The sequence below is a fragment of the Erythranthe guttata genome, chromosome 9, assembly GCF_056151865.1.
Source record: "Erythranthe guttata isolate IM_541 chromosome 9, IM_541, whole genome shotgun sequence".
Taxonomy (NCBI): Eukaryota; Viridiplantae; Streptophyta; class Magnoliopsida; order Lamiales; family Phrymaceae; genus Erythranthe; species Erythranthe guttata.
Window position 1 is genome coordinate 13838270 of NC_142541.1, and position 8476 is coordinate 13846745.

Below are 8476 nucleotides of genomic sequence, written 5' to 3' on the forward strand. Positions count from 1 at the left end.
GGGGGGTTTTTTAATTACGCAAATATGAGGGGGATTTTTGTACTTAGACCTTATCTCAGTGTTTTTTTCGTAATTTGTCTAATAATTATTAAATCCATTCCCATCAACATACATATCGGCATTGCTGGCCATTATTAAAACCGCAAAATGCAAAGAGCTGTCTCTTGAAAAATAGATGTAAGATGTTATTTAGCTACCGGCGGTTCCTGTCTAATTCTGCATATGTTTTATGGTCGTAGGCGGTGGTGCTGTGGTGGATCATGGTGTAACCTTATTTTTTGTATGTGTAGAGCATGAAATATATTACAAAAACATATGTTATTTTGTTTTCTATGCTGTTTTATTTTAACAAAAAATGTTTGGGGTATTATGAATGTACATTAAAAACTTGAGACTATACAAATTCCCAGCTCAATAAAGTTGTTATTAATTAAATATTAATAAATACATTAGAAATTAATTGAACAATCATTAGGAATCAAATAGTTTTTTTCTCATCAATAATTGAGTATTCCTGAATTATGGAAAAATTATTCAATGAAAGATTATAATTTTTTTTATTAATAAATTAAACTAATTATTTATTTATTTATATTACTCGTACAATTAATCTTATGTATTATAGTAATTACGGATTGGCATAGATAAAATATGAATTTTATAAACCATTTTTTTATTAGTAAACAAAGATATTAGTAAACATGGATACTCAAAATTTGGAGAGTGGTAAAAATTCTTCAACAGAAGAAATTTGATACTAACTAATCGAATGAAGAGTTTTTTTAATTATAATTTAGATAATGATATATGTTAAGATAATTAAAACTATTTTTAAAATGTCACTTTAGTATTATTTTTTTAGTTAATTCTATTGTACGTGCATCTAGAGTTTTTGTTATATAAATTGACCTGATTAGTTTAAACTTTTCCATGTTATATTTGACAATAGTTAATAATATAATTATTTAATTCATAAGTTAATATCAATTTATAATAATTAACAGTCAGTTTATATTACTCAATTGTCCTTCAAAGTTTGAACTTGTCAAAGGGTATTTTTGTCTCTTCAAAAAATGGAAGAAACCACCATAGGATTCCTCCTTTTATAAGTAGTATAGAGTATAGAGTATAGATATAGATATAGAGTTTTATATTTATGTACTATGATCTTATTATTATTAAACTTTTATTATGTTATTAGGATATATATATATATATATATATATATATATATATATAGACACGGCAATGGGCCGGTTTTGGGCCCAAACCGGCCCGTTGACGACCCGGCCCAACCCGTTGACCGGTGAACCGGCCCGTCGTCTCCGGGACGGGCTCGGTTCTATGAAATGGTGAACTGTGAACCGCCGGGCCGGCCCGGCGGTTCACCCGGATTAAAAAAAAAAAAAAATTCAAAAAAAAAGCAAATAACGGCTAGTGAACCGGCCGTTATTAGCTTTTTTTTTTAATTTCCCCCCCCTCCCAATTTTTCCTATAAATACCCTCACACCCCAATTTTTCCTATAATTTACTTATTCATCAAATATTTCAAAAAAAAAAAAAAAATTCAAATTTTCCGGGCCGACCCGGAACCGCCCTGGATAGGCCCGGAACCGGCGGGCCGACCCGGCTCGTCGAACCGTGCATATTACGGGCCGGTTCCGGTTCCGGAAAAAGTGAACCGTGAACCGGTATGAACCGGCCCGGAACCGGCCCGAACCGGCCCGTGGCCGTGTCTATATATATATATATATGATGGAGATATAACTAGGGTTAATAACATTTGGCCGTTTTTGACACACATAACCACCTATGGGTAACATTCCGGTGAATCTTCTAATTTTCCAGCGCATGCGCAATGCACATGCTTAATGAAAGGGTTTTTTTGGTCATTTCACCTCAAAAGTTTTTTGGAGAATTCCTCAAACGTCTTGTTGTTGATGAGCAGAAGTGCTAACAAAGAGACAACATATGAGAATTACTGGAGCAGCGGGTCACTTCCCAATTCAAGTATCTACGCCCACGCCCACTTCAATTCCACCACTTCCTTCAAATTCGTCACTCTCTAGGGGTTTAAACTTCGATTTGGGTCCCGACAATTCGTGGGAAAGCGTTGAAATTGGTTCGCCGGTCGTGAAAAGGTACCTCGGCGACGAGGAACAACGGTGGTACATGAGGTACCACAAGCTATCTGGTGAGAATCGGAAATCCTATTCAATCGCTTCCGGAGTTCGGTTCTTCGTCTCTCTCATCCATGGCGAATTTCAGCAGATTGATGTCGTTGTTCTTCTTCATCTCTTTATTGGATATTTTTTTGCTCCATGTTGAAACAGGCGTGCGGCGGTGGGTATTTTTATTCCATGGAAGATGAAGCCACAAAGCTTCAATTAATTCGAATTTGTGAAAGTTTCAAATTAAGTTTAATTGAGTTTTTGGAACTTTCAATTTCACCCCTTATGATATTTTCAGGTAAAAAGACGAAAAAAAGCCCTTGAAGGCTTGCGGAGCACCGGATCGGCGATGACCACCACACAAACAAAGAAGTCGACGAGGACTAGAGAGAGATTGATGTCGAGGATGAAGCACCATCACAACAAAGTTTGCACCGAAATTCAGAGATTTCAAGGATTTTAGAAACGAGCAGGTTCAAATCTTGATTTTTTTCCTCTTCTATGTTTATTTATTATTAATATTTTTTTTTTGTTTGTGTGTGTTTCTGGAACAAGACTAATATAGAGGATGATTTATGAGATTTGATTGGTTTTCCTGGGAAACTTGAAAACTCGACGAGTTTTTGCAGGGAGACAAACATGGGCTTAATCGGGATTTTATTAAAGGAAAAGGAGACGAATGGTTGGTGACAATGGTGGGCGGGGATTCTTTTTTTTTTGTGTTTTCTTTCAGATCGAAAGAAAAAAGTGCTGCAACGGCGATTTTCGGTGGATGGAAATTGTGGGTTCAAAAGTTATAGTAGCGGTGGTGGCATTCAAAGACTGTGGTGGCAGTGTGGTGGAATCGGAGAGTCGGCTTTGAGTTTGGCGGAGTAACTGTGCAGTGACGGCAAATGATTCTTCGAGTTTGACATTCTTTTTCTTCTTCTTCCTCATGATACGAATTAAGTTTCACAAATTGGAAGAAAATGCTATGGAAATTGGAAGAAAGTGCTTTGATGGATTTTTGTATTTTTTTTTTTGTTTGGGCAGGGATGTGCCGAAAAAATGTGAGGCGCCGTTTTTCTTCCCTATTATTTTCTTGGATTTGGAATAGAAATGAACTTCATGCTCAAATCTGGGTTTTGCTGATGGTTTTTGCTGGAAAAAATAATGGTGAAAAAGCAAAGGGCTGCTCTCGAGATTGAATAGAAGGGCTTAATTGAACATATAAAGCACTCAATTGAAAATCTTAAAAACTTCATTTTGGTACTTATGAAATTTCTGGTTGCATTTTGGTATTTTTGTGTCAAAAAACGAACCCCCACTCGCATTCATGGCGAGTGAAGTGCACGGTCAGCTCTCAAGGGCCTTAGTGCCGGGTATTTGCTAATTGTTTTAACACAATGTCTTTTTCAATAATTCAAAATTACACAAGGGTGTTTTTTGCAAAAAACCCGACTTTTTTGATATTATAATTTTTAGTCGGGGTTTTTTTCGTAATTCTCCCAAAAAATACCATCTCCTTGTATAGCCCCTTTCCAAAATGAGTGGACCAAAATCAAACCTTCTTGCCATTATATAAATTTTTTGAGGGCAAATTACCAAAACCCCCATGAGGTAAGCCTAAATAACGAAAATTCCCCCCACGTTCTCGTAATTACGAAAACCCCCTTGACTAACGGTTGACCGAATTTTTTTAACCGAAAACGTGAAATGTCTATTATATCCTTCTGTTAAATATGTAAAAAATAAAAGAAAAAAGCTGAAAATGTGTATAGTCTATTGTACCCTCTGTTAAATCGTGTTAACATTGTTAAAACACGTTTCTTTTTGTTCCTAACAATAACAACGTTTTCAATATCTGATCTTTTCACTTTAATCACGTTTTTCACTTTTATTTCTCACATTCATCTTTTTCATCTGTCACGATTTACCTCACTCCCCTCTTCACTTGGAAACCGCATAGAGATTAGAGAAGATTAGGGCTGAACAAGCCGTAATCACGATAGAAATTGTTATCATCACCTATCATTGCTCGAATCGCGAAGTTTACGTCCAGAATCAAAGGAAGATTTGTATGGATATTTTGTTCAAGTTTTTTAGGGTTTTAAGTTTCGGTAAAAAATTAGGGTTTTTTATTTTTGGTTTCAAATTTCTTTTTTTTCTTGTTTCTACTTTCTGATCTTTGGGTTCATTGTTTTCTATTTTTTTCGAGTTTCAGAAGGTACTATATCTGATTCGTGAAGGGGAAATTAGGGTATTCTGATTAGTTTGGTGAAGGGGAATTAAGGAAATTAGAGAAATTAGGGTATTTTGCTTATCGTGAGGGGAAGGATAAATTACAGAAGTTAGGGAAATTAGGGTATTCTGATTAGGATTTCTAATTTTTTTTTTATTTTTTGGTCTTATTTTTTTTTATTTTTGGTTTATAATTTCTGATTCCAAAGAATTAATTTATGATTTTGGGGATTATTGCAAATGGTGTCTAGTTTCTTTTTTGGATTTTCTAAAAGTTTGGATTTATGTTTCTATTTGAATCTGATATGTTTTTTGTGTTTGTATTTGAACTGCAGATGGTAGATTTGTGCTATGTTATTCTACACTACAGATTAAGTGAAGTTAAATTTGATAATATTGATCCTGACAAGTATAGTTATGAGGACTTATGTCTAGCCATTAGGAGATCATTTCCTAGTATTAGTGGGGGTATTGAAGGGTTAAAGATGACATATATTAATGAGGATATTGAAGGGTTTAAAGGGTTGAGCATGGACTGTAACTTCGATGTAAAAACGATGTTTGCCTTATGTGTGGATAATTGCTTCCATGTGTTAGTTGAGGATAAAGATCAGAGAGTTGATGATGACTCTGATTCTGATTTCCAAGCCAACATTGATGAAGATGATAACAGAAGTGAAGTGCCAAGTGATGAAGCTAATGATGATGATGATGAACTGAGTGGATATGAGTCAGATAATCATTGCGAGCATACAAATTGGTCTGATGAGGAGCTGGATAATGATCCATTACAAGGAGGCATGGATTTTGGGGATACTATATTCACTCCTGAACCTGGGGAAAATATCAAGTTAAAGAAAGGTCAAGTGTTTACTGATGTGTATCAATTTAGACAAGTGTTGAAAGATTACATCATTCAAGAAGGCTTTCACTGTGTGAGAGATAAGAATGAAAAGCAGAGGGTTAGAGTACATTGTGGGTAGGGGTGGGCATTCGGGTCGGGTCGGGTTATTCGGGTTTTTTGCAAAAAAAAAATTACCCGAACCCGACCCGAGATAACCGGGTACCCGGCAACCGGGTACCCGGTTATTTCGGGTCGGGTTCGGGTCGGGTTCGGGTTTTGCTATTTTCCTTTTTTTTTTTTTTTTTTTTTTGAAAAATAAATAGTAACTAAATTTACTTAAGATATACATATATATACAGACATATATATATAGAAATATACATATACATATACTGATATACATATATATTATATATATTAATATATATATAGACATATACATATACTGATATACATATATATATTATATATATATATATATAGACATATACATATACATATACTGATATACATATATATATATATGTATATACACAGACATATACATATATATACATACAAACATAGACATATATATATACACAGTCTGTATTACAGACATATATATATATATATATATATATATATATATATATATATATATATATATATATATCTTTATATATATAAAAAAAAAAAAATTTTTTTTTTTTAAACCGGGTACCCGATCGGGTACCCGGGTAGAATTTCTATTACCCGGACCCGACCCGGTTTGGGATCACCGGGTACCCGAACCCGGGAAAAACTCGGTTACGTAAAAAATTACCCGATCCGGTCGGGTAATATCCGACCGGGTCGGGTTATACCCGAATAACCCGACCCGAATGCCCACCCCTAATTATGGGGGTGAAAACTGTGCTTGGAGACTTCATGCCTCCACTTTACCTGATAATGTAACATATGTGATTAAGGTTTGTCCGTGTGAGCACACATGTACCAGAGGGGCTGTTGATAATGAGGTCAGTGCCAAGTGGTTAGCCTCAAAGCTGATGGATCTAATAAGATCAGACCCTGATGCAAACCTGAAGGCAATGAGGCATGAGGTGAAAAAATATGGGGTCAGACCACAATACTTGCAGTTTTACAGGGCTAAAAGTATTGCACTAGATCAGATACAAGGAAGTCATGCAAAATTGTTTGAAAAACTACCATATTATGTTGATAAGTGTTCGTTTTGCACAACTTTTACTTATCTAATCTTCGTGTTTTGGTCTTCATTCGTCCGAGTTTTCGGCTTTATTTGTATATATTATGTTGTTTTTGTTTTATTTATATTTTTAGGTAAAGATAAGCTATTTTTGCCGATTCGAGACGATTTTGGAAGCGAAGCCGAGAACCAAACCAAACACGTGCAAAAGTGCATTCTCGCGGATTGTGGCAGTGTTTGGTATTTAAAGCATAACTTTCTCATGCGACCTCCGATTGAGCTGATTCAAGTGGATTTAGAAAGCTAACTTCAAGGGCTACAACTTTTGTGAAATGCACAATTGTCGAATTCGGGCTGAAAAAGGGTCAAAACAGTGTTTGAAGTTGATGCAGAGGCCAGATCGCGATCCAGCATCACCGGATCGCGATCTGGTGGCAAATTCCAGTAGCAGCGAAAAGTTGGGGCAGATCGCGATCCGCACTTCCTGGATCGCGATCTGGGAAGGCGGTGGGCAGTTTTCGAGGTTGCCAGATCGCGATCCAAGAATCCCAGATCGCGATCTGGGCACATAAATCGAGACTAGATATTTTTCTTTGATATCTCACTATAAATAGAAGGTCTCCTTTTCATTTTTCGATCTCTCGATAATATCTCGACAATATCTCGATTATCTTCTCGACTTCTTCTTCGGTTTTTCTTCGGTTCTCGGCAGTTCTTCGCGGGAAGCTTCGACGAGGGTTTCGACTCGGGTTTTTCATAAGCTTTTCTTTACGTTTAGTTTATGATTTCTCGTGTTCTTCATTTTGATGCTATGTTTGTAATGAACTAAGCATTTTCTTTTAGGGAAATGAAACCTTGTATATATTGATTTTGATTTCCAGATCTGTGATCTATTTGTCGTTCTTTGATTCTGTTTATGTTTTCCTGTATTAAATGCTTTCGATTGTTTGGCCAACAGTTGAATTGATTGTAAATGGGAATGAACTCGAGAGAGGATTTCTCGTTTGATTTTAGGAAAACATAGCTCGGGTTGTGGAAACGGAGACGTGATGCACCTCGGGTAGCCCTTAAGGACTTGACCTAAATGCTCTCTTAATATCAGGTTCTGAACGGAGACGTCGGACCTGTGGGTAGACTCTAACTACACTGGAGACGGGGGTTAGGGTACTTTAGTGTCTGGGTTAGCGAACATAGAATTGACAATAGATTTCGATTTGTAGATCTTTATCGATAGTACACTGGTGGATTTTACCCTAGAAGCCATCACACGTCGGAATTCCTCGCGTATACTGGCGGACCGTTGTTTTTATTATTTTTGTTTCCTTTTGGCTTCATGTCATCTCCCATCTTTTTTTCCCGTCTAGATAAAGTTTAGGATAGTATAATTACGGTACTTGGTAGATTTAGGAACTTAATTCCCTGTGGATCGATATCTGGAATTCACTATTCTACAAAACGCGATACTGTACACTTGCGGTTATTCATACGTAGGTTTTACGCGTACCAAGTTTTTGGCGCCGTTGCCGGGGAATTAGTTAATCTTGAATTTACTAATATCGTTACCAACTATCCTTACTTTACTTTAGACATTTTTTCTTCTTTTGATTTTTTTATAGCAGATTTGTATACATCGATGGCCTCGATTTATGATCTCTCTCTTTGCAAGATTCAATCCAGAGCTGATTACATTCAACATGAGTTGGAGGATATTGAAAGACATCGAAGGTTGAACCCAGAAAATGGAATTGCACAAACAAATGAGCACTTCTGCTATCTACAAGAAGAACTCCACTTTTTGGCAAATATTTTCGAAAATTTTCAGAGATGTCACATTCATAAACCACATCCGACCATCCTTTATGAAGACAACAAGGTATTTACAGATTTTCGTATGAACGATGAGGTTGAGCACCTTGAGGGAATTATTCATCCCAGTTCTGTAGATACTTTTGTGTGTGATGAGAGTGGGATGAAGATGATGGTAGAGGAACTTGAAGAACGAAATCCTATCCACATTGCTACTCCGGATTTGAGTGTGAGCGAGGAGACGAGTTT

At 36.2% G+C, this 8476-nt stretch overlaps 1 long non-coding RNA gene across 2 annotated transcripts; it reads left to right on the forward strand.

The window, feature by feature from the left end:
- The first annotated feature begins 1961 nt into the window (after positions 1 to 1961).
- Positions 1962 to 3287, forward strand: LOC105975610 (uncharacterized). 2 transcript variants are annotated; one of them, XR_001174377.2, is made up of 3 exons: positions 1962 to 2343; positions 2470 to 2644; positions 2801 to 3287. It is a non-coding gene; the product is annotated as an uncharacterized LOC105975610 (long non-coding RNA). The 2 variants fall into 2 exon arrangements; XR_016033655.1 differs by having other exon boundaries at positions 2470 to 3287.
- The last annotated feature ends 5189 nt before the right edge of the window (positions 3288 to 8476 follow it).